Genomic DNA, 26974 nt, shown 5'->3' with positions numbered 1-26974 from the left:
ACTTTTGTTGAATAGCAAAAAACATATGATTTTTAGTATTTTAATATTTTAATAGTATTTGTACTATGCACTTGAGCTTGTGTCCTCAAAAGTCAGGACATCTCAGCAATTTATAACTATTTTTTTATCAGAAAGGTGAGGTCCAGACCTTTCTAGAACTATGCGGCATTACTAGTTATTGTTTATTGCCGTCCCATGAATGTTTCATTTTTTGGGGTATGTCTATTTATCTACAAATGTATAGAAATCTACATTTTGCCATAACGTTCATTAATAGACCAAATAAGAAAGAGAGTTTGCCCTCCTCTCTGCCATTAACAGCTAGTTTTTAGGTTACATGTCCCTCCCATTTAGCTCATCCAATTAGCCCCCTCAGACCACTCCCAGACGGTCCTAGCAAAATTCTTGCTTGAGAAATTGCTTTTTGCTAAGCAGCTACTTTTGTTTCTGTTTAACATAATAATTGAAAAGAATCTCAGGAAGATACTCAATTGTTACCCTGAAATGATTTGATATTGAGATAAAAACAGCTGCTTTGGTGTCACGACTTCCGCCGAGGTCGGTCCCTCTCCTTGTTCGTTCGGCGGTCGACGTCACCGGTTTTCTAGCCATCGCTGATCCATCTTTCATTTTCCATTGGTTTTGTCTTTATTTTCTACACACCTGGTTTTCATTATCCAATTACATGTTCATGTATTTAACCCTGTTCAGTTCGGTTCATGATGGCTGGTTTTTCGACGGGTGCTGTGTTCACCCGTGCGTAATATTTACCGTTGGTTATTGGTCAAGTGTATTTGTTTACCTTGTGCCTTTATTTTGAGTAAAGTACGTTGAACACTCATTTTGCTCTTCTGCGCCTGACTTCCTGCACCAGCTACACTCACCTTCTGACATTTGGACCTTTAATTTGTGGGGAACATCTGAGAGAAAGATAAAGATAAAAATAGTTAGAAATTCACATCATGCTGAGGCCAGGGATCAATGCAGACACAGAGTGCTCATTTTTCTGTATTTTCCTGGATAGACACCTGTTGAAGTGTCCTGGTGTTAAGGAATGCTTTTCCCTAAGTTGAGCACCTGATTCCTTTTTTGTTCAAGCTGGGCTGAAATGCGTTTGGGTACACTTTCTCAGACTCTGTCACGATTCCCACCGATGGTGGCGCCCCCTCCTGCTCGGGTGGCGCTCGGCGGTCGTCGTCACCGGCCTATTAGCTACCACCGATTCCCTTTTTGGTTTTCCCTTTTTTTGGTTTTGGGCACCTGTGTTCAGTTTAGTTAATTAACGGGGCTATTTAATTTAGCTGGCCCGCTTCCGTATTGTGCGGGATTGTTTCTTGTCAGACGGCTTATGTTCGTGTCGGCGTTGTTTTATGCCGTATGTGTTTTCTCCCCTGTGTTTGGGAACATTTGTTTTTGTGTGAGTGTATATTAAAAACACCACTACCCTGTGTTCGCTGCTTCCTGCGCCTCATTCCTCCTCCACGATTACCAAGCCGTAACAGAATCCCGCACCACAATAAAAGGCATGGAATCAGCGGGAGCAGCGGCCACCCCTCTTCCCTCGATGGAGGAACACGTGCTCCACCACACTACGGTCCTCCACCGCATCGGATCAGCAATGGACCAGATGATGGAGAGGATGGACCGATGGGAGAGAAGTGGTCTCCACCTCCACCTCCTCCGATGCAGCCACCTTCGCCTCCCACTACGTCTGGCTCTGGCGCGCTTCGTTTGGCGCTCCAGAGGGAGTATGATGGGGCGGCGGCTGGGTGCCAGGGGTTTTTGCTCCAGCTCGAGCTGTACCTGGCCAACGTCAGACCTGCTCCCACGGGAGAGGAGAGCGTGAGTGCCCTCGTTTCCTGCCTGATGGGCCGAGCTCTGGAGTGGGCTAATGCGGTCTGGAATGGCCCAGACTCGGCGAGGGACCACTACCCAGAGTTCACCCGCCGCTTTCGGGCCGTGTTCGACCACCCTCCAGAAGGAAGAGCGGCGGGTGAACGGCTGTTCCACCTCAGGCAGGAGACGAGGAGTGCTCAGGACTTCGCGTTGGATTTCAGGACCTTGGCTGCTGGGGCGGGGTGGAACGAAAGGGCCCTCATAGACCACTACCGATGCAGTCCCCGGGCGGACGTCCGCAGAGAGCTGGCCTGTCGAGACACCGCTCTATCCCTGGACAAGCTGATCGACATGTCCATACGTCTGGACAATTTGCTGGCTGCCCGCAGGCGTTCAGAGAGGGTTCTGCCCGTTCCACCTCGGTGCACCCCCGCCCCTACCCCTATGGAGGTAGGGGGGGCCGTGCCAAGGGGCACCGGAGGAGGTGGCTCCTCCTGCACCAGCTGTGGTCGGAGAGGACACACGGCCGACCGGTGCTGGAGGAGCCAGTCTGGGAGTCGAGAGGGCAGGCAGAACACTTCTCGGTCACCCCAGGTGAGTCAGCACCAGATTCACCCAGAACCCCCTGTTGGTCACGTGTTCTTACCTGTTGTGTTTACAACATTTTTCCCCTCTTCCCAGCATAGGGCGCTAGTCAATTCAGGCGCAGCTGGGAACTTTATGGATCGTGGACTTGCCATTAAGCTGGGCATCGAGCGGGCATTAGTGTTGGAACCTGCGCCTGCGCAGGTGCCCGTGGGGCGCATGTATGTGCCGCTCGGTGTTCGTGATCGATTGATTCGGTGGGCGCACACGCTACCTACTGCGGGTCATCCTGGTGTGACGAGGACAGTGCGGAGTCTCAGGGGGAAGTACTGGTGGCCCACCTTGGCTAAGGACATGAGGTCCTATGTCTCTTCCTGTTCGGTGTGCGCTCAGAGTAAGGCTCCTAGGCATCTACCGAGAGGGAAGTTACAGCCCCTCCCCGTTCCACAACGGCCATGGTCGCACCTGTCTATCGATTTCTTGACAGATCTTCCCCCCTCTCAGCGGAACACTGCGATTCTGGTGGTTGTGGATCGGTTCTCTAAGTCCTGCCGTCTCCTCCCGTTGCCCGGTCTCCCTACGGCCCTGCAGACTGCGAGGCCCTATTTACCCACGTCTTCCGGCACTACGGGGTGCCGGAGGACATTGTCTCTGATCGAGGTTCCCAGTTCACATCCAGGGTCTGGAAAGCGTTTATGGAGCGGCTGGGGGTCTCGGTTAGTTTGACCTCCGGTTATCACCCCGAGAGCAATGACATTTGTTTTTGTGTGAGTGTATATTAAAAACACCACTACCCTGTGTTCGCTGCTTCCTGCGCCTCATTCCTCCTCCACGATTACCAAGCCGTAACAGACTCACCATTACTGCTCCAATCACTGGGTGTTTTAAACCTGTGTTTCAAATCTGTTCAGGAAGTTTCAATGGTTTTTAACCCCATTCTCCTGGATTCCTGTGTTTCCTCCTTACAGAGGAGGGGTGCCACAGGGTTCAATTCTCGGGCCGACTCTCTTCTCTGTATACATCAATGATGTCGCTCTTGCTGCTGGTGATTCTCTGATCCACCTCTACGCAGACGATACCATTCTGTATACATCTGGCCCCTCTTTGGACACTGTGTTAACTAACCTCCAGACGAGCTTCAATGCCATACAACACTCCTTCCGTGGCCTCCAACTGCTCTTAAAATGCTAGTAAAACTAAATGCATGCTCTTCAACCGATCACTGCCCGCACCTGCCCGCCCGTCTAGCATCACTACTCTGGACGGCTCTGACTTAGAATATGTGGACAACTACAAATACCTAGGTGTCTGGCTAGACTGTAATCTCTCCTTCCAGACTCACATTAAGCATCTCCAATCCAAAATTAAATTTAGAATCTGCTTCCTTTTCGCAACAAAGCATCCTTCACTCATGCTGCCAAACATACCCTCGTAAAACTGACCATCCTACCTACCCTCGACTTCGGCGATGTCATTTATAAAATAGCCTCCAACACTCAACTCAACAAATTGGATGCAGTTTATCACAGTGCCATCCATTTTCTCACCAAAGCCCCATATACAACCCACCACTGCGACCTGTACGCTCTCGTTGGCTGGCCCTCGCTTCATACTTGTCGCCAAACCCACTGGCTCCAGGTCATCTACAAGTCTCTGCTAGGTAAAGCCCCGCCTTATCTCAGCTTACTGGTCACCATAGCAGCATCCACTCGTAGCACGCGCTCCAGCAGGTATATCTCACTGGTCACCCCCAAAGCCAATTCCTCCTTTGGCTGCCTTTCCTTCCAGTTCTCTGCTGCCAATGACTGGAACGAACTGTAAAAATCACTGAAGCTGGAGACTCATATCTCCCTCACTAGCTTTAAGCACCATCTGTCAGAGCAGCTCACAGATCACTGCACCTGTACATAGCCAACTACCTCATCCCCATACTGTATTTATTTATTTATCTTGCTCCTTTGCACCCCAGTATTTCTACTTCCACATTCATCTTCTGCGCATCTACCATTCCAGTGTTTAATTGCTATATTGTAATTACTTCGCCACCATGGCCTATTTATTGCCTTACCTCCCTTATCTTACCTCATTTGCACTCACTGTATATAGACTTTTTGTTTTCTTTTTTCCTACAGTATTATTGACTGTATGTTTTGTTTATTCCATGTGTAACTCTGTGTTGTATGTGTCAAACTGCTTTGCTTTATCTTGGACAGGTCGCAGTTGCAAATGAGAACTTGTTATCACCTAGCCTACCTGGTTAAATAAAGGTGAAAAAAAGTAAATAAAATAAGAGGTGATCTATCAAACACTATATACCACCACCATCAGGAAGCAGAGGAAGTTGGGCTATGGGTGCAGGTGTGTGTGTGCATGTGTGTTTGTGTAAGTATTTGTGTATGCATGTGTTTGTGTGTGTGTGTGTTTGGGAAGGCTTTTGCTGTCATGGGCTCCAGATGGCCAAGTGTCTGTCACTTCCTCCTTGTTAAAGGTCTACCCCACTCGTCACAAACAGGCAGTAGTCAAATTAGATGTTTGATTGAGCCAGCAACATCTAAGGGTGTTGGAGGAATAAGACATTGAATGGAATAACAGATGACAGAGGTCAGGGGTCACATTCATTGGTCTAAGGATAGCTCTACATGAGACCCAGAGCCTATAGCATGTGACCTGGTCATGGATCAGGCTACTCTTTGTTGCTGTGGTCCATGTACTGTATGTCAGCAGAACTGATGTTGCTGCTACGGCAGAAACCGTAGTTAAGATGAAGTTCACCTCATGGTCTGAAAGCCTGCTATGAACTTTCCTGTTCTCTTATCCTTCGCTGGCCTGGTAGATGGAAACATAAGGGTGTTCTTGAAATCTCTCTACATTTTAAATTCTCACATCAGGCATTTTTACGACAACGACTTGTTTGTTTTGCCTCAGCTGAAAATGTGGCATCCTCTCATCTCCATGTTGAGATTATAAATCAGTTTAGAGGTTAGAAAACGTTTAAACGTGTTTTCCTAGATGTCTGTTTTGTTGTATTACATTTGCAATTCATTGCATATTTTTTGTAATTTATGCTCCCATCGAAGTGGACTTCATGAGTGGTCCAACTTATTTTTGTTTGTGTCAGTTGGTTTCCTTTGGAAATGTGGAGGTTGTCATGATGATGCATACCTTGTATGATATCTTGCGACACTGACTTGACCCATTTAAAAAGTGAAATAGCGTATTCTGTGTAAATGGGTTTGCCTACGTGTAAGCAAGAGTGTACATGTTTGTTAATGGGTGTTTCCATATGAAGTGGGTGTGTAATGTGATAGTGCTTGTGTTGGGCAATGTGGATACTGTACTGTACGTGTGTTTTTCATAAGGCAATGGCTGTTCATAGGGAGGAGGCTCTTCATGCTCAGTCAGTTGACTAACATCTGGGAAAGTCCTGATGCTCTCAGCCAGAACCATCTCTTCCAGTTCTAAACGATCTCTCTCTTCCTGAACCAAGCCTCCCTGAACATTGTGTTATAGCCCTAATGATTACAAAGAAGGCAGGGCAGGCCAGGTTCTATACAGACCAGAGAGCACTCAGCAACAGCTGGCCTGAGGTTGAACTACTGTGGGCCAGCTTATTATTAGTAATGGGAACATCCAGAAACAGTCAAACTCATTCTCTCATTTACCTGTGCTTTATGTTCACTTAAGCCGGAGGATACACGCACAGTTATTTTCATGTCATTATCACAGTAGTGTAGCTCCAATGGAATGGATATGAAACCAAACAATTTCTTGAGAAACCAAACCCTAGCTAAAAAACCGAACCCTTTCTAGAGAAACCAAACCCTAGCTAGAGAAACCAAACCCTAGCTAGAGAAACCAAACCCTTTCTAGAGAAACCAAACCCTAGCTAGAGAAACCAAACCCTAGCTAGAGAAACCAAACCCTAGCTAGAGAAACCAAACCTAGCTAGAGAAACCAAACCCTAGCTAGAGAAACCAAACCCTAGCTAGAGAAACCAAACCCTAGCTAGAGAAACCAAACCCTTTCTAGAGAAACCAAACCCTAGCTAGAGAAACCAAACCCTAGCTAGAGAAACCAAACCCTAGCTAGAGAAACCGAACCCTAGCTAGAGAAACCAAACCCTTTCTAGAGAAACCAAACCTTAGCTAGAGAAACCAAACCCTTTCTAGAGAAACCAAACCTTAGCTAGAGAAACCGAACCCTAGCTAGAGAAACCAAAACCTAGCTAGAAAACCGAACCCTAGCTAGAGAAACTGAACCCTAGCTAGAGAAACCAAACCCTTTCTAGAGAAACCGAACCCTAGCTAGAGAAACTGAACCCTAGCTAGAGAAACCAAACCCTTTCTAGAGAAACATAACCCTAGCTAGAGAAACTGAACCCTAGCTAGAGAAACTGAACCCTAGCTAGAGAAACCGAACCCTAGCTAGAGAAACCAAACCCTAGCTAGAGAAACCGAACCCTAGCTAGAGAAACCAAACCCTAGCTAGAGAAACCAAACCCTTTCTAGAGAAACCAAAGCCTAGCTAGAGAAACCGAACCCTAGCTAGAGAAACTGAACCCTAGCTAGAGAAACCGAACCCTAGCTAGAGAAACCAAACCCTAGCTAGAGAAACCGAACCCTAGCTAGAGAAACCGAACCCTAGCTAGAGAAACCGAACCCTAGCTAGAGAAACCAAACCCTAGCTAGAGAAACCAAACCCTAGCTAGAGAAACCAAACCCTTTCTAGAGAAACCAAACCCTTTCTAGAGAAACCAAACCCTAGCTAGAGAAAGCTAGAGAAACCGAACCCTAGCTAGAGAAACCGAACCCTAGCTAGAGAAACCGAACTCTAGCTAGAGAAACCAAACCCTAGCTAGAGAAACCAAACCCTAGCTAGAGAAACCAAACCCTAGCTAGAGAAACCGAACCCTAGCTAGAGAAACCAAACCCTAGCTAGAGAAACCAAACCCTAGCTAGAGAAACCAAACCCTAGCTAGAGAAACCAAACCCTTTCTAGAGAAACCAAACCTTAGCTAGAGAAACCGAACCCTAGCTAGAGAAACCAAAACCTAGCTAGAGAAACCAAACCCTTTCTAGAGAAACCAAACCCTTTCTAGAGAAACCAAACCCTAGCTAGAGAAACCAAACCCTAGCTAGAGAAACCAAACCCTAGCTAGAGAAACCAAACCCTTTCTAGAGAAACCAAAGCCTAGCTAGAGAAACCGAACCCTTTCTAGAGAAACCAAACCCTAGCTAGAGAAACTGAACCCTAGCTAGAGAAACCGAACCCTAGCTAGAGAAACCAAACCCTAGCTAGAGAAACCAAACCCTAGCTAGAGAAACCAAACCCTAGCTAGAGAAACCGAACCCTAGCTAGAGAAACCAAACCCTAGCTAGAGAATAAACAAACTGGGAGTGAGCAGCAGGAACCAGCCCACCATTGGTTTATGTATGTGGGTGTGTGTGTTCATCGTAGTGGGTTACATACTCTTGCCCTCACCCATTTACACACACACACACACACACACACACACACACACACACACACACACACACACACACACACACACACACACACACACACACACACACACACACACACACACACAAGAGTTGGGCTCAATTCAGAATTTAATTGAGAATGCCTTAAAAATTCCAATTCAGTTCTTGAATTTGAATTGATGTAGTAAACAGGACACAGAATTGCAATTTTTTATTTTAATTATAGAAAATAGTAAAATTCTATGAAATTCAAATGCCTCTTCTATTCTGTATTAGGTGTAATCTATAAAAATAGACACATTGTACATAAAACATCAAACATGTCATTATATACACTACCATTCAAAAGTTTGGGGTCACTTAGAAATGTCCTTGTTTTTGAAAGAAAAGCATATTTTTTGTCCATTAAAATAACATCAAATTGATGGGAAATATAGTGTAGACATATTTCATGTTGTAAATGACTATTGTAGCTGGAAATGGCAGATTTTTTCTGGAATATCTACATAGGTGTACAGAGGCCCATTATCAGCAACCGTCACTCCTGTGTTCCAATGGCAGGTTGTGTTAGCAAGTCCAAGTTTATCATTTTAAAAGGCTAATTGATCATTAGAAAACCCTTTTGCAATTATGTTAGCACAGCTAAAAACTGTTGTTCTGATTAAATAAGCAATAAAAGTGGCCTTCTTTAGACTAGTTGAGTATCTGGAGCATCAGCATTTGTGGGTTCGATTACAGGCTCAAAATGGCCAGAAGCAAAGAACTTTCCTCTGAAACTCGTCAGTCTATTCTTGTTCTGAGAAATGAAAGCTACTCCATGTGAGAAATTGCCAAGAAACTGAAGATCTCGTACAATGCTGTGTACTACTCCCTTCACAGAACAGCGCAAACTGGCTCTAATCAGAATAGAAAGGGGAGTGGGAGGCCCTGGTGCACAACTGAGCAAGAGGACAAGTACATTAGAGTGTCTAGTTTGAGAAACAGACGCCTCACAAGTCCTCAACTGGCAGCTTCATTAAATGGTACCCGCAAAACACCAGTCCTAATATCAACAGTGAAGAGGCAACTCCGGGATGCTGGCCTTCTAGGCAGAGTTCCTCTGTCCAGTGTCTGTGTTCTTTTGCCCATCTTAATCTTTTATTTTTATTGGCCAGTCTGAGATATGGCTTTTCTTTGCAACTCTGCCTAGATGGCCAGCATCCAGGAGTCGCCTCTTCACTGTTGACGTTGAGACTGGTGTTTTGCGAGTACTATTTAATGAAGCTGCCAGTTGAGGACTTGTGAGGCCTCTGTTTCTCAAACTAGACACTCTAATGTACTTGTCCTCTTCCTCTTGGATTAGCTAACACAACGTGGCATTGGAACACAGGAGTGATGGTTGCTGATAATGGGCCTCTGTATGCCTATGTAGATATTCCATAAAATAAATCAGCCATTTCCAGCTACAATAGTCATTTACAACATTAACTATGTCTACACTGTATTTCTGATCAATTTGATGTTATTTTAATGGACAAAAAATGTGCTTTTCTTTCAAAAACAAGGACATTATAAAGTGACCCCAAACTTTTTAACGGTAGTGTACATACATATCAAATATTGTTGAAACAATCGATTTTCAGGACAAACACTTAAAATGAATGATTATGGAAAACAAAACCTGTATGCAAATATTCAAAGTTATTATGAAAGTTATTATATTTCATTAATCACTTAAACCCCCGCTGTTTATTTTCTATGCATAGCCACTTTACCCCTACCTACATGTACATTTACATTTACATTTACGTCATTTAGCAGACGCTTTTATCCAGAGCGACTTACAAATTGGTGCATTCACTTTAAGATATCCAGTGGAACAACCACTTTACAATAGTACATCTATATCTTTTTTTGGGGGGGGGGGGGGGGGGGGGGTGTCTACGGAAGGTGGTGATTGACTCCGCTGTCCTGGCGTCGTGAGGGAGCTTGTTCCACCATTGGGGTGCCAGAGCAGCGAACAGTTTTGACTGGGCTGAGCGGGAACTGTGCTTCCGCAGAGGTAGGGGGGCCAGCAGGCCAGAGGTGGATGAACGCAGTGCCCTTGTTTGGGTGTAGGGCCTGATCAGAGCCTGAAGGTACGGAGGTGCCGTTCCCCTCACAGCTCCGTAGGCAAGCACCATGGTCTTGTAGCAGATGCGAGCTTCAACTGGAAGCCAGTGGAGTGTGCGGAGGAGCGGGGTGACGTGAGAGAACTTGGGAAGGTTGAACACCAGACGGGCTGCGGCGTTCTGGATGAGTTGTAGGGGTTTAATGGCACAGGCAGGGAGCCCCGCCAACAGGGAGTTGCAGTAATCCAGACGGGAGATGACAAGTGCCTGGATTAGGACATGCGCCGCTTCCTGTGTAAGGCAGGGTCGTACTCTGCGAATGTTGTATAGCATGAACCTACAGGATCTGGTCACCACCTTGAGGTTAGCGGAGAACGACAGGGTGTTGTCCAGGGTCACGCCGAGGCTCTTAGCACTCTGGGAGGAGGACACAATGGAGTTGTCCACCGTGATGGCGAGATCATGGAAAGGGCAGTCCTTCCCCGGGAGGAAGAGCAGCTCCGTCTTGCCGAGGTTCAGCTTGAGGTGGTGATCCGTCATCCACACTGATATGTCTGCCAGACATGCAGAGATGCGATTCGCCACCTGGTTATCAGAAGGGGGAAAGGAGAAGATTAATTGTGTGTCGTCTGCGTAGCAATGATAGGAGAGACCATGTAAGGGTATGACAGAGCCAAGTGACTTAGTGTATAGCGAGAATAGGAGAGGGCCTAGAACTGAGCCCTGGGGGACACCAGTGGTGAGAGCACGTGGTGCGGAGACGGATTCTCGCCACGCCACCTGGTAGGAGTGACTTGTCAGGTAGGACGCAATCCAAGAGTGAGCCGCGCCAGAGATACCCAACTCGGAGAGGGTGGAGAGGAGGATCTGATGGTTCACAGTATCAAAGGCAGCAGATAGGTCTAGAAGGATGAGAGCAGAGGAGAGAGAGTTAGCTTTAGCAGTGCAGAGAGCCTCCGTGACACAGAGAAGAGCAGTCTCAGTTGAATGACCAGCCTTGAAACCTGACTGATTTGGATCGAGAAGGTCATTCTGAGAGAGATAGCAGGAGAGCTGGCCAAGGACGGCACGTTCAAGAGTTTTGGAGAGAAAAGAAAGAAGGGATACTGGTCTGTAGTTGTTGACATCGGAGGGATCGAGTGTAGGTTTTTTGAGAAGGGGTCAGGGGCGAAAATCTGATATCAACTTTGGAGGGGACAATTACATGAAATTTTCTCAAGAGCAATTCCTGAGGGGGACACCAAAAGTAGTGCTGTAACACATAGCCTACATTGTAATATGGTAAATGTATATTGAGGAACCAAAGAAATAAGGTGTTTGCCGTACTCCTAACTACCGGTACCCAAAACTACACAACTAATCACAACAGCAATACCATTGCCTTTAACAAATCTTAGTTCAGTCACCAGTTTAAGTTGAGAGTGGGGGTATCCATGGCATTTTCCAATTATGTTCCTATTTTACAAGTAAAAAAAATTGAGAACCTTTCATAATGTTGCCAAACAAAGACTTAACAAACTTACCTGAGACTCCCTGTCTCTGCCAGTCTGTCCCTGCATATCTGTCCCCAACTCTGCTGTCTGTGTGCCATCTGTTGCCTGCTCTGCCTAATGACATCATTGTGAAACATTTCCATTAGAATTTCATTTCTTTCTTATGAACATTTTATCAACTAGTCTTTGAGATATTAGGTTACTAGGGTTCTTACTATGCGTTTTGGTGTATTGAAAAATACTCTGATGTCCGTCTTTTATTTTTCTGCCATTTTTCTACCTGGCTGGCTGGCTGGCTACACACACACACCGTGTGTAGGTTATTTACAGTAGGAGATGGGCTTCTATCATCTTCTATCATTCTATTTGGGCTTCGATCTAAAAGGTAGCTAGCAAATGTGAAACGGATTAAAATGACAAGAGTTGACAGCTGTATGAGTTCACCATTTACACAACATATGCTGCAACCTTTTATAATTTTAATAGTTTGTTTCATATTGGCTGGCTTCCAACAATAGCTGAATTTGCAAAGCTAGCGAGCACCAATTCCGTTTCAGTGGTGTTTGCTATAATCTTTGCTACCCAGGTTAAATAAAGGTGAAATAAAATAAATAAACAAAAGTTCCCTTGCGACAATTTAGCTTTTGCAACGAGACCATTAAATATATTTAAGACAATGGTAGAAGAGAGTGTAGTTCTCTTCAGTTTGGACTTCAGTTTATCGCTAACCTTATCACAGGGACTTTGAAGCACTAACTTACATCATCTGCATGCTGATCTTGGAATAAATTGACGATAGCAAAGATTCCATCTTTGACGACGCCACATAAATGGAATAGGTACTAGCTAGCTTTATAGTTAATATTTGCGCACTAGCTCTGCATATTCAGCTAGTGTGTGCGCGATTGACTGGATTAACCTTACGTCAGTTACGTTCATTGAGTGCCTTTCAGACAGTAGACACGACCCCTCTGTTACCTTGCCAACTAAGGAACTGGCAGTGGATCAAACCATTGTGAGGCAAAGGGTGGGGGGGTCGCAATCTTTTGAAACTTAACTTCTCTAGGGCCGGCGGGACGAAATCGTCCCACCTACGTAACAGCCAGTGGAATCCTGTGGCGCGTTATTCAAATACCTTAGAAATGCTATTACTTCAATTTCTCAAACATATGACTATTTTACACCATTTTAAAGACAAGACTCTCGTTAATCTAACCACACTGTCCGATTTCAAAAAGGCTTTACAACGAAAGCAAAACATTAGATTATGTCAGCAGAGTACCCGGCCAGAAATAATCAGACACCCATTTTTCAAGCTAGCATATAATGTCACAAAAACCCAGAAGACAGCTAAATGCAGCACTAACCTTTGATGATCTTCATCAGATGACACACCTAGGACATTATGTTATACAATACATGCATGTTTTGTTCAATCAAGTTCATATTTATATCAAAAACCAGCTTTTTACATTAGCATGTGACGTTCAGAACTAGCATACCCCCGCAAACTTCCGGTGAATTTACTAAATTACTCACGATAAACGTTCACAAAAAACATAACAATTATTTTAAGAATTATAGATACAGAACTCCTCTATGCACTCGATATGTCCGATTTTAAAATAGCTTTTCGGTGAAAGCACATTTTGCAATATTCTCAGTAGATAGCCCGGCATCACAGGGCTAGCTATTTAGACACCCAGCAAGTTTAGCACTCACCAAAGTCAGATTTACTATAAGAAAAATTGTATTACCTTTGGTGTTCTTCGTCAGAATGCACTCCCAGGACTTCTACTTCAATAACAAATGTTGGTTTGGTCCCAAATAATCCATAGTTATATCCAAATAGCGGCGTTTTGTTCGTGCGTACAAGACACTATCCGAAAGGGTAAATAAGGGTTACGAGCATGGCGCATTTCGTGACAAAAAAATTCTAAATATTCCATTACCGTACTTCGAACCATGTCAACCGCTGTTTAAAATCAATTTTTATGCCATTTTTCTCGTAAAAAAGCGATAATATTCCGACCGGGAATCTGCATTTAGGTAAACAGACGAAAGAAAATAAAGCATGGGGTCGACTCGGGCACGCGCCTAAGCCCATAGTACTCTGATCGGCCACTTGCCAAAAGCGATAATGTGTTTCAGCCAGAGGCTGCCTCGATATCGTTCAGCTTTTTCCCGGGCTCTGAGAGCCTATGGGAGCCGTAGGAAGTGTCACGTTAGAGCAAAGATCCTCAGTCTTCAATAAAAAGAGCCCAGATGAACAACAACTTGTCAGACAGGCCACTTCCCATATAGAATCCTCTCAGGTTTTTGCCTGCCATATGAGTTCTGTTATACTCACAGACACCATTCAAACAGTTTTAGAAACGTTTTCTATCCAAAGCCAATAATTATATGCATATTCTAGTTACTGGGCAGGAGTAGTAATCAGATTAAATCGGGTACGTTTTTTATCCGGCCGTGTCAATACTGCCCCCTACCCCCAACAGGTTAAAAACGCGCTATTAAGTGTCTATAATCAGCACAATTGCTTTCATTGCGTATTATTAATATTATTTAAATGACATAGTTATGTTTCAGTGATATATTGGGGGGGACAAATCATATTTTTCCCAGGATGGGGGGGTCGTGTCCCCCTCGTCCCCCCGGGATTTCCGCCTCTGGAAGGGGTGCAACTCTTGCCCTCTTGAAGACGGAAGGGACGTAGCCAGCGGTCAAGGATGAGTTGATGAGCGAGGTGAGGTAAGGGAGAAAGTCTCCGGAAATGGTCTGGAGAAGAGAGGAGGGGATAGGGTCAAGCGGGCAGGTTGTTGGGCAGCCGGCCGTCACAAGACGCAAGATTTCATATGGAGAGAGAGGGGAGAAAGAAGTCAAAGGTAGGGCAATGTGAGCAGGACCAGCGGTGTCGTTTGACTTAACAAAAGAGGATTGGATGTCGTCGACCTTCTTTTCAAAATGGTTGACGAAGTCATCCGCAGAGAGGGAGGAGGGGGGGGGGGATTCAGGAGGGAGGAGAAGGTGGCAAAGAGATTCCTAGGGTTAGAGGCAGATGCTTGGAAGTTAGAGTGGTAGAAAGTGGCTTTAGCAGCAGAAACAGAGGAGGAAAATGTAGAGAGGAGGGAGTGAAGGTACAAACCTGTACCCCCGCACATTGACTTGGTATCGGTACCACCCGTATATAGCCTCGTTATTGTTATTTTATTGTGTTACTTTTTAAACTTCTGTTTATTTAGGAAATATTTTCTAAACTCTCTTTTCTTAAAACTGCATTGTTGATTTAAGGGCTTGTAAGTAAGCATTTCACAGTAAGGTTGTATTCGGCACGTGACAAATTTATTACAATTTTATTTGACTTGACTATATTTCCCAGAATGCACCAGTATCCCTCAAGTTGACCCTGATGCCTTCAAAAGGAAGCCAAACAAATGAAATGATCTGTGGAAATACACAGTAACTAGCTATTCTATCCACAAAGGTTAAAAAAGTATATGAACATTGTTTACAGAGAGAAGTTATATATTTTGCAGTATTTGGAAGTGTGACCTGTCAGATTGAATGGCACTCTCATGTTCTGAGTGGAATTTCTTTGAATTGCACTGAATTTAAATCTACTTCCTGTCACTCAAACTCAAATTGAAATTCTACAACATGTGAGGTGTGGCGAATTCAATTAGAATTTCAACTCATGAGTTCAACAGGAGTCAATTCTAAAATTCTGACTTGAGACCAACCCTGACCCACACGCACACTCTCTCTCTCTCTCTCTCTCTCTCTCTCTCTCTCAATGTGGAGTATAAAATTATTTCATACTCCACATTTAGGGGGACCACAAGGGAGTCCAAAATTGTTGTCACAGGGGCACTGCCCCCCCCCCCCCCCCCCCAGAACCGCTAGTGTCGCTCTCTCTCTCTCTCTCTCTCGCACGCATGCACACATTGTCTATAGTATTAACCCCTCCTAGCAACAAGTACCATGAGTTCAGTAGGATTCAATTCCACAATTCTGAATTGAGCCCAACCCTCACACACACACACTCTCTTTCTCTCACTCACTCACTCACTCACTCACTCACTCACTCACTCACTCACTCACTCACTCACTCACTCACTCACTCACTCACTCACTCACACACACACACACACACACACACACACACACACACACACACACACACACACACACACACACTGTCTATAGTATCAACTCCTCCTAGCAACAAGTACCATAAATAATTCCACCTGCTGCTTCGTCCCAGTGGCAGCCACTCAGACGGCGCCGCCATTGACACACACAGACCAAAATATCACTGGGCAATTCACCCAACGCTGTAAACCCCAAAACCTGAACCCCTGCTGAGCATTTCACTGAGTGAAAAACTACACCCTTTCATTCTGCATTTTATGTTAGCTCTTGTATCAGGCCTTGACCCAGTGCACTAGAGAAACCTCAACCACTTTACTGTATGTTAACTGTACAGTCAGGATGGGGAAAAACTACTAAATACAATTACAAAATACCATTAAGATCAATGTATCAAAAATAAACTTCCAGACACTTATATTTAATACTGTGACTGTGATATGTTGTTGTTTATGTAAGTCAGTCTTGATAAGTGTGTCTGTTAATGACCAAAATGTATATGTGATAATGAACATACCAAAATTAACTGCAAAGCACACTGGGTATTATTATTAGGGCTGAGCTCATTAGAATAATACTCAGTGTGCTTTCTAATTGTTCATTTTTATATATACATTTACATTTTGCTCATTAACAGACACACATTTTCACACCATAGTGCCATCAGACTTCTGATACCATGCGGGGTGAATGGGGGACACAAAATGGTGAACCGCTATCAAAAATGGTATAGAAAATGTTTATGTATTTTGAAAATACAAATTACAGCTCTTGAAAGTATCTTGTTACCAAATACATTGGAGTGTAGTTTAGCCCAGTGTAATGCAAAATACTCAGGAGTAATTGAAATATATATATATATATATATATATATTTTTTTTACTACATGTCATTATGTCATTATGGGGTATTGTGTGTAGATCGATGAGGAACAAAAATTAATTTAATACATTTTAGAATAAGGCTGTAATGTAAAGAAATTTGGAAAAGTCCAGGGGTCTGAATACTTTCTGAATGCACTGTACATATTTCACATAGATGCAACAGAAATACTGCCCATCTCTGTGTACAGTAAGCGTTTGGAGTGTGAGGGCTGTAGCCGGTCTCAGGGCTGGGTGTGTGTGCTGTGCAGGACATGATCAGGCAGGGTTTACAGCTATCTGACCCTTACTGACCAGGTGCTATGCGCTCTAAATGGGAATAGTTCCATCATAACTAATCAAATCAAATCAAATGTATTTATAAAGCCCTTCTTACATCAGCTGATATCTGAAAGTGCTGTACAGAAACCCGGCCTAAAACCCCAAACAGCAAGCAATGCAGGTGTAGAAGCACGGTGGCTAGGAAAAACTCCCTAGAAAGGCCAGAACCTAGGACGAAACCTAGAGAGGAACGAGGCTATGAGGGGTGGCCAGTCCTCTTCTGGTTGTGCCGGGTGGAGATTATAACAGAACATGGCCAAGATGTTCAAATGTTCATAGATGACTAGCAGGGTCAAATAATAATAATTATAGTGGTTGTCGAGGGTGCAACAGGCCAGCACCTCAGGAGTACGGTCCCGTGTGGCACAGTTGGTAGAGCATGGTGTTTGCAACGCCAGGGTTGTGGGTTCGATTCCCACGGGGGACCAGTACGGGGGGAAAAATGTATGAAATTTATGCATTCACTACTGTAAGTCGCTCTGGATAAGAGCGTCTGCTAAATGACTAAAATGTAAAAAATGAATAAATGTCAGTTGGCTTTTCATAGCTGATCATTCAGAGTATCGCTCCTGCTGTCTCTAGAGAGTTGAAAGCAGCAGGTCTGGGGCAGGTAGCACATCCGGTGAACAGGTCAGGGTTCCATAGCTGCAGGCAGAACAGTTGAAACTGGAGCAGCAGCACGGCCAGGTGGACTGGGGACAGAAAGGAGTCATCAGGCCAGGTAGTCCTGAGGCATGGTCCTAGGGCTCAGGTCCTCCGAGAGAAAGAAGGAAGGAAAGAAAGAAAGAGAGAATTAGAGAGAGCATACTTAAATTCGCACAGGACACCGGATAAGACAGAAGAAATACTCTAGATATAACAGACTGTCTCTTGCCCCCCGACACATAAACTACTGCAGCATAAATACTGGAGGCTGAGACAGGAGGGGTCAGGAATCACTGTGGCACCATCTGACGAAACCCCCGGACAGGGCCATACAGGCAGGATATAACCCCCCCACTTTGCGAAATCATAGCCCCCACACCACTAGAGGGATATCTTCAACCACCAACTTACCATCCTGAGACAAGGCCGACTATAGCCCACAAAGATCTCCGCCACGGCACAACCCAAGGGGGGTGCCAACCTAACTAGGCTGTTTTAGACCAGGCCAAAGTGGGCTATATAAGTGGCCTATTTCAATTTGGCACGCAAAACAAAATATCTAATGTCACATCTGATGTCATCATTCTACCACACACAGAATTAAGCCCCAAAGGCCTCCTTTTCCTCATTCATCTGGCCCTGTGTCAGTCCTAGAACTGAGGGGTATTGTGGGGCTTTTAGATGACCAGTAGACTGTGACCCAGCCTGCTAAACTTGTCAGCAGGATAAAAACAGACAGAATACAGGGGATGACTTTGTTTCAGTATAGGAAACAAACTTGACAAAGAATCCGCTTGGATAACATTTGGCCTCTGCTGCTTTGCTCATTAAACTTGTGCCACCCACAAATATAATCATCTGAGGGAAACATACTACTGCCACTGTTGTTTCAACCCTCCTGGATATAAATGTTTTAAGGATGCACCAGTATCATCCTGTTTCAGTATGGGGTTTTTATATTCACCAGTGTTATTGACCCAGAGAGAGTAATTGGAATGGATGGTGTGGAGTTGGGGTGTTTAACCCCCTTTGTGTCCCAGCCTGGGAGGCTCTGGACAGTCATGGCTAGAAGAGAGCCGGCTTTTGTCAAATTAATGTCAGACTTGACTTTTCATAGTAGGTTAGGAGAAGTTACGCAGCAGGTTAGAATAATTCATGTGGAAGGTTAGAATAATTAGATTAAGGTCAGGAAAAGGTCTAAGGTTTGCAAAAATGCAAAAAAGGTCAACGTTTGATGTTCATTTGAAAAAGCTGGATCCCTTCTAGCTATGACCACTCTGGACAAGGTGTCAGCGTCTCTCCTTCCTCATTGGGTCCCTGGTCCAGCCACAGTGGGCTCTAATGGGGATAGATGTGTTATTTACTGATACTGATAGCAAGAGAGCAGGAGAACAAGCGAGACAGTGATCAAAAGAGAGTTCAACTGGAGTCATTCCAAGAGATCAGAGTCCGACTCACGTGTCTCACAAGAATCTTTGTTGATTCAAAAAATCATAATGTCTCTCTCTTGCTCTGTCTCTCTCCATTTGTGTGGAATTTGGCAGCTCTTTCCGCTGCTCCCTCCCTCTCTTCTCTCTCTGTGCCTCGTGTGTGTCTCAGTATTACTCGCGGTGGCAGAGTTGGTGAGTGTGTCAGTGTTTCTGGCAGTGGCTTAGTGAGGGTCTCTCTCTCAGAATTTGAAACTTTCTATCAATCTTCAATCTCTTAACTTGAAGATAAAGGAAATCAGAAGTGACATCATTCTGATATTCAATAACTCGGGAAGTACATCTGCACAGGTAAGGAACTCTGAGCTTTGAACCTTGCTGTTGTTGTTGATGTAGCCTACTATGGTTCTCAGTTTTAAGTTGACTTACTTGTTGGTGTCATTGTTTGGTGAATCTGTCATATTTTATTAACCTGTTAATGTGTTTGCTTGGTTTTAATAGCTGTTTAATTTGGTGCTGGGGTGAGTGACTATCCCAGGACTGGACTTTATTCATCAGATCAAATCAAGTTGTGGTTCCAGTGCCTAGATGAGTGTGGGTCTCAAATTCAGCGATGTTGTAAGCTGATGGTTATAATGTTGATTTGTGGTGTTTGATAGAGAGTTTTACTGGGTCATGGTATAAGTTACAGTGACTTGAGAAAGTATTCACCTCCCTTGGCATTTTTCCTATTTTGTTGCCTTACAACCTGGAGTTGTGGGGGGTTTGTATCATTTGATTTACACAACATGCCTACCACTTTGAAGATGCAAAATATTTTTTATTGTGAAACAAACAAGAAATAAGGCAAAAAAACTGAAAACTTGAGTGTGCATAACTATTCACCCCCCCAAAGTCAATAATTTTTTAGAGTCACCTTTTGCAGCAATTACAACTGCAAGTCTCTTGGGGTATGTCTCTATAAGCTTGGCACATCTAGCCACTTACATTTTTGCCCATTCTTCAAGACAAAACAGCTCCAGCTCCTTCAAATTGGATGGGTTCCACTGGTGTACAGCAATCTTTAAGTCATACCATAGATTCTCAATTGGATTGAGGTCTGGGCTTTGACTAGGCCATTCCAATACATTTAAATATTTTGCCTAAAAACCACTCGAGTGTTGCTTTAGCAGTATGCTTAGTGTCATTGGAAGGTGAACCTCTGTCCTAGTCTCAAATCTCTGGAAGAGTGAAACGGGTTTCCCTCAAGAATTACCCTGTATTTAGCGCCATCCACCATTCCTTCAATTCTGACCAATTTCCCAGTCCCTGCCGATGAAAAACATCCCCACAGCATGATGCTGCCACCACCATGCTTCGCTGTGGGGATGGTGTCTTGGGGTGATGAGAGGTGTTGGGTTTGCGCCAGACATAGCATTTTCCTTGATGGCAAAAAGCTCAATTTTAGACTCATCTGACCAGAGTACCTTCTTTCATATGTTTGGGGAGTCTCCCACATGCCTTTTGGCAAACACCAAATGTGTTTGCTTATTTTTTTCTTTAAGCAATGGCTTTTTTCTGGCCAGTCTTCCGTAAAGTCCAGCTCTATGGAGTGTACGGCTTAAAGTAGTCCTATGGACAGATACTCCAATCTCTGCTGTGGAGCTTTACAGTTCCTTCAGGGTTATCTTTGGTCTCTTTGTTGCCTCTCTGATTAATGCCCTCCTTGCCTGGTCTGAGAGTTTTGGTGGGTGGCCCTCTCTTGGCAGGTTTGTTGTGGTGCCATATTCTTTCCATTTTTTAATAATGGATTTAATGGTGCTCTGTGGGATGTTCAAAGTTTCTGATATGTTTTTATAACCCAACCCTGATCTGTATTTCTCCACAACTTTGTCCCTGACTTGTTTGGAGCGCTCCTTGGTCTTCATGGTGCCGCTTGCTTGGTGGTGCCCCTTGCTTAGTGGAGTTGCGGACTCTGGGGCCTTTCAGAACACGTGTATATATACTGAGATCATGTGACAGATCATGTGATACTTAGATTGCATACAGGTGGACTTTATTTAACTAATAATGTGACTTCTGAAGGTAATTGGTTGTACCAGATCTTATTTAGGGGCTTCATAGCAAAGGGGGTGAATACATATGCACGCACCATTTTTCCATTGTTTATTTTTTTGCATTTTTTAAAACCAATTATTTTTTGCATTTCACTTCACCAATTTGGACTATTTTGTGATTGTCCATTACATGAAATCCAAATAAAAATACATTGAAATTACAGGTTGTAACGCAAAAAAATAGGAAAAACGGCAAGGGGGATGAATACTTTTGCAAGGCACATGTATTTTGATGCTGAACATGGTTTCCTTCAGTGTTGGGCCACTCATTAACAAAAAACCTAAGTTTGTTTGTATTTCACCACCTCAGGGCAGCTCTGGCCCCTTGCCTCTCACACTATTTCCCTACCTTTATCACACTATTTTCCTACCCTTATCACATTATTTTCCTATCCTTTTACACGGGACTATATCAGTTTATTTTATATCAGCTTATTTTATTGTGTGTGTGTGTGTCTGTGCGTGTATTCATGCTCATTCATCATTTACAGCTCAGCTGCTGCAAATGCGTCTGTCACTGTCTCCGTGGAGCTTCGTTCCCTTTCTCTCTCACTCTACAGTATCTTCTCCAGCTGTCCTCTGTTCAGAATACTCCCTCTGAACCCTGGCCCATGACCCCTAACCCTGCCTCATATAAATGGCGACTCAAGTATCAAATAGCGTTTTCCACTAATTTACTTAGATGGGTTGTAGCATTTATCATTATTTCCCTCCCTTTTAGTGTATACACACACACACACACACACACACACACACACACACACACACACACACACACACACCCTAACTTCAGATATCTGATGCCATCCAAGACTTTCCATATTTCCTGTTGACAGTATTCCTCCCCAGAGAGAGAAAACAGATTGAGAAATAGGATCTAAGACAGGACCTTCCTTTGCTGCTGTCAGCACTTCTGCCAGTTTGGTTTCCCAGATTATCAACATACAGTACATTTGGAAAGTGTTCAGACCCCTTGACTTTTTTCCACATTTTGTTACAGCCTTATTCTAATATTTATAAAAATATATATTTTTTCTCATCAATCTACACGCAATACCCTTAATGACAAATCGAAAACAAGTTTTTAAACATTTTTGCAAATGTATTAAAAATACAAAAAATAAATAACTAAGTCAGAAGTTTGCATACACCTTAGTCAAATACATTTAAACTCAGCTTTTCACAATTCCTGACATTTATTCCTAGTAAAAATTCCCTGTCTTAGGTCAGTTAGGATCACCACTTTATTTTAAGAATGTGAAATATCAGAGTAGTAGTAGAGAGAATGATTTATTTCAGCTTTTATTTCTTTCATCACATTCCCAGTCGGTCAGAAATTTACATACACTCAATTAGTATTTGGTAGCATTGCCTTTACATTTTTTAACTTGGGTCAAACGTTTCAGGTAGCCTTCCACAAGCTTCCCACAATAAGTTGGGTGAATTTTGGCCCATTCCTCCTGACAGAGCTGGTGTAACTGAGTCAGGTTTGTAGGCCTCCTTGCGCGCACACACTTTTTCAGTTCTGCCCACACATTTTCTATGGGATTGAGGTCAGGGCTTTGTGATGGCCACTCCAATACCTTGACTTTGTTGTCCTTAAGCCATTTTGCCACAACTTTGGAAGTATGTTTGGGGTCATTGTCCATTTGGAAGACCCATTTGCGACCAAGCTTTAACTTCCTGACTGATGTCTTGAGATGTTGCTTCAAAATATCCACATCATTTTCCTACCTCATGATGCCATCTATTTTGTGAAGTGCACCAGTCCCTCCTGCAGCAAAGCACCCCCACAACATGACGCTGCCGCCCTCGTGCTTCACGGTTGGGAAGGTGTTTTTCGGCTTGCAAGCCTCCCCCTTTTTCCTCCAAACATAACGATGGTCATTATGATGGTCATTTCTCCAAAATGTATTATCTTTGTCCCCATGTGCAGTTGCAAACCGTAGTCTGGCTTTTTTTATGGTGGTTTTGGAGCAGTGGTTTCTTCCTTGCTGAGCGGCCTTTCAGGTTATGTCGATATAGGACTCGTTTTACTGTGGATATAGATACTTTTGTACCTGTTTCCTCCTGCATCTGCACAAGGTCCTTTGCTGTTGTTCTGGGATTGATTTGCACTTTTCGCACCAAGGTATATTCATCTCTAGGAGATAGAACGCGTCTCCTTCCTGAGCGGTATGATGGCTGCGTGGTCCCATGGTGTTTATACTTGCGTACTATTGTTTGTACAGATGAACGTGGTACCTTGAGGCGTTTGGAAATTGCTCCCAAGGATGAACCAGACTTGTGGAGGTCTAAAGAGGTCTTGGCCGATTTCTTTTGATTTTCCCATGATGTCAAGCAAAGAGGCACAGAGTTTGAAGGTAGGCATAGAAATACATCCATAGGTACACCTCCAATTGTCTCAAATGATGTCAATCAGCCTATCAGAAGCTTCTAAAGCCATGCCATCATTTTCTGGAATTTTCCAAGCTGTTTAAAGGCACAGTCAACTTAGTGTATGTAAACTTCTGACCCACTGGAATTGTGATTAAGTGAAATAATCTTTCTGTAAACAATTGTTGTAAAAATGACTTGTGTTATGTATAAAGTAGATGTCCTAACCAACTTGCCAAAACTATAGTTTGATTACAAGAAATTTGTGGATTGGTTGATAAACGATTTTTAATAACTCCAACCTAAGTGTATGTACACTTCTGACTTCAACTGTAAGTATTCAGACCTTTTGCTATGAGACTAGAGATTGAGCTCACGTGCATCCTGTTTCCGTTGATCATCCTTGAGATGTCTCTTCAACTTGATTGGAGTCCAACTGTCGTAAATTCAATTGATTGGACATGATTTGGAAAGGCACATATAAGGTCCCACAGTTGATATTGCATGTCAGAGCAGAAACCAAGCCATGAGGTTGAAGGAATTGTCCATAGAGCTCTGAGACAGGATTGTGTCGAGGCACAGATCTGGGGAAGGGTACCAAAACATTTCTGCAGCATTGAAGGTCCCCAAGAACACAGTGGCCTCCATCACTCTTAAATGGAAGAATTTTGAAACCACCAAGACCCTTCCTAGAGCTGGCTGCCCAGCCAAATTGAGCAATCAGGGGAGAAGAGCCTTGGTCAGGGAGGTTTCCAAGAACCCATGGTCACTCTGACAGAGATCTAGAGTTCCTCTGTGGAGATGGGAGAACCTTACAGAAGGACAACCATCTCTGCAGCACTCCACCAATCAGGCCTTTATGGTAGAGTGGCCAGACGGAAGCCACTCCTCAGTAAAAGTCACATGACAGTCCTCTTGGAATTTGCCAAAAGGCACCATAAGGACTCTGACCATGAGAAACAAGATCCTCTGGTCTGATGAAACCAAGATTGAACTCTTTGGCCTGAATGCCAAGTGTCACGTCTGACACCATCCCTACGGGCAAGCATGGTGGTGGTAGCATCATGCCTTGGGGATGTTTTTCAGCGGAAGGGACTAGGAGACTAGTCAGGATTGATGGAAAGATGAATGGAGCAAAGGACAGCGAGATCCTTGATGAAAACCTGCACCAGAGCTCTCAGGACCTCAGACTGGGGCGAAGGTTCACCTTCCAACAGGACAACGACCCTAAGCATATAGCCAAGACAACGCTGGAGTGGCTTCGGGTCAAGTCTCTGAATGTCCTTGAGTGGCCCAGCCAGAGCCCAGCCTTGAACCCGATCGAACATCTCTGGAGAGACCTGAAAATAGCTGTGCAGCGACGCTCTCCATCCAACCTGACAGAGCTTGAGAGGATCCGCAGAGAACAATGGGAGAAACTCCCAAAATACAGGTGTGCCAAGCTTGTAGAGTCATACCCAAGAATACTTGAGGCTGTAAACGCTTCCAAAGGTGCTTCAATATAGTATTGAATAAAGGGTCTGAATACTTACACTACCGTTCAAAAGTTTGGGGTCACTTCGAAATGTCCTTGTTTTTAAAAGAAAAGCACATTTTTTGTCAATTAAAATAACATCAAATTGATCAGAAATACAGTGTAGACATTGTTAATGTTGTAAATGACTATTGTAGCTGGAAACGGCAGATTCTTTATGCAATGTCTACGTAGACGTACAAAGGCCCATTATCAGCAACCATCCCTCCTGTGTTATGGGCAGAATCTAAGTTTGTTGTTCGGATCACAAAGAAGAATATTCATGAGACGCAGAAAAAAATGAAATGATGCTGGAGGAGTGCTTGACGCCATCTGTCAAGCATGGTGGAGGCAATGTGATGGTCTGGGGGTGCTTTGGTGGTGGTAAGTGGGAGATTTGTACAGGTAATAGGGATGTTGAAGAAGGAAGGCTATCCCTCCATTTTGCAACGCCATGCCATACCGTGTGGACGGCGCTTAATTGGAGCCAATTTCCTCCTTCAACAGGACAATGAACCAAAGCACAGCTCCAAATGATGCAAGAACTATTTAGGGAAGAAGCAATCAGCTGGTATTCTGTCTATAATAGAGTGGCCAGCACAGTCACCTGATCTCAACCCTATTGAGCTGTTGTGAGAGCAGCTTGATCGTAAGAAGTACCCATCAAGTCAGTCCAACTTGTGGGAGGTGCTTCAGGAAGCGTGGGGTGAAATCTCTTCAGATTACCTCAACAAATTGACAACTAGAATGCCAAAGGTCTGCAAGGCTGTAATTGCTGCAAATTGATTATTCTTTGACGAAAGCAAAGTTTGAAGGACACAATTATTATTTCAATTAAAAAGCATTATTTATAACCTAACTTCATGACTATATTTCCTATTCATTTTTGGTTTGTCATTATGGGGTATTGTGTGTAGATTGATGAGGGGGAAAAAAACTATTTCATCAATTTTAGAATAAGGCTGGAAAAAGTCAAGGGGTCTGAATACTTTCCGAATGCTCTGTATGGGCGAGATTAGTCTGTAAACCATTAGTGCCCCTTTTTCTAATCAGTTTTCAGATAAACTCGTTATGTTTCTGAATGTATGCATATTTTATATATATAAAAAAATATATATATTTAACCTGTATTTTGACAGGGAGTCAATGCTGAGACCAGTCGAGCCCTGTTTAGCACAAACATACACATCACAATGAAATAAACACATTAAACTACACATTCATATACACATTAAAATACATGTAATTATACACAACAATACACAAAAAACAAAACACAATCCTAAAAAACAGACATATTCTTCAGTAAAAAGGTCCCAAACAACAATATGGAATAATGCTGCCTGTTTCCTTTCCAACAATGAATGTGTTAAATCAGTGCATTATGTTGTCGGTTACTTTCATGGGTGCATAGGTAACTGCAATAGGGGGAGCTCAGTTCTCTGTTTAGTGTTGAGTCCCAGCCATATATGTACCCACTGTTCCAAAGCCTTTAAGTGTCATTGTGCTTTTAGATCTATTCACAGTGATGTTTGCACAAGTTCTATAAAGTTCCTAAAGCCCAAGAGCCCTAGATTTTGCATGGCATTTCACAGTCGGGTGACTGTGTATTGGTTTTTAGTGAGGAGATTGATACACTGCTCCCCAACTGGTGCGTCTGTATTAGTGAAAGAGTTTCCTTATGTCTGTGAGTGTAGGTGGGTCTGTGAGTGTAGGTGGGTCTGTGAGTGTAGGTGGGTCTGTGAGTGTAGGTGGGTCTGCGAGTGTAGGTGGGTCTGCGAGTGTTGGTGGGTCTGCGAGTGTTGGTGGGTCTGTGAGTGTAGGTAGGTCTGCGAGTGTAGGTGGGTCTGCGAGTGTTGGTGGGTCTGCGAGTGTAGGTGGGTCTGAGAGTGTAGGTGGGTCTGCGAGTGTAGGTGGGTCTGAGTGTGTAGGTGGGTCTGCGAGTGTAGGTGGGTCTGCGAGTGTAGGTGGGTCTGCGAGTGTAGGTGGGTCTGCGAGTGTAGGTGGGTCTGTGAGTGTAGGTGGGTCTGTGAGTGTAGGTGGGTCTGCGAGTGTAGGTGGGTCTGCGAGTGTTGGTGG

General features: G+C 44.0%; 1 protein-coding gene across 8 annotated transcripts in view; it reads left to right on the top strand.

Annotated features, from left to right (window-relative positions):
* The window catches only part of palld (palladin, cytoskeletal associated protein), a 122032-nt gene that overhangs the window by 30613 nt on the left and 64445 nt on the right, over window positions 1-26974 (top strand). Inside the window, exon 1 of one of the 8 annotated variants that reach the window (XM_045687656.2) lies at window positions 18960-19261. The exons of 6 other annotated variants lie outside the window; for them this stretch is intronic. The gene's annotated coding sequence lies outside the window, so the exon portion shown is untranslated. Of the gene's footprint in view, window positions 1-18959; window positions 19262-26974 lie in introns of those variants that run through there. One more of the 8 variants, XM_045687658.2, reaches the window with a different exon arrangement.

The sequence above is a fragment of the Salmo salar genome, chromosome 10, assembly GCF_965601325.2.
Source record: "Salmo salar chromosome 10, fSalSal1, whole genome shotgun sequence".
In the NCBI taxonomy this organism is placed as follows: Eukaryota; Metazoa; Chordata; class Actinopteri; order Salmoniformes; family Salmonidae; genus Salmo; species Salmo salar.
The sequence above is the reverse complement of the archived record's forward strand: the minus strand, read 5'-3'. Positions and strand labels throughout refer to the sequence as shown.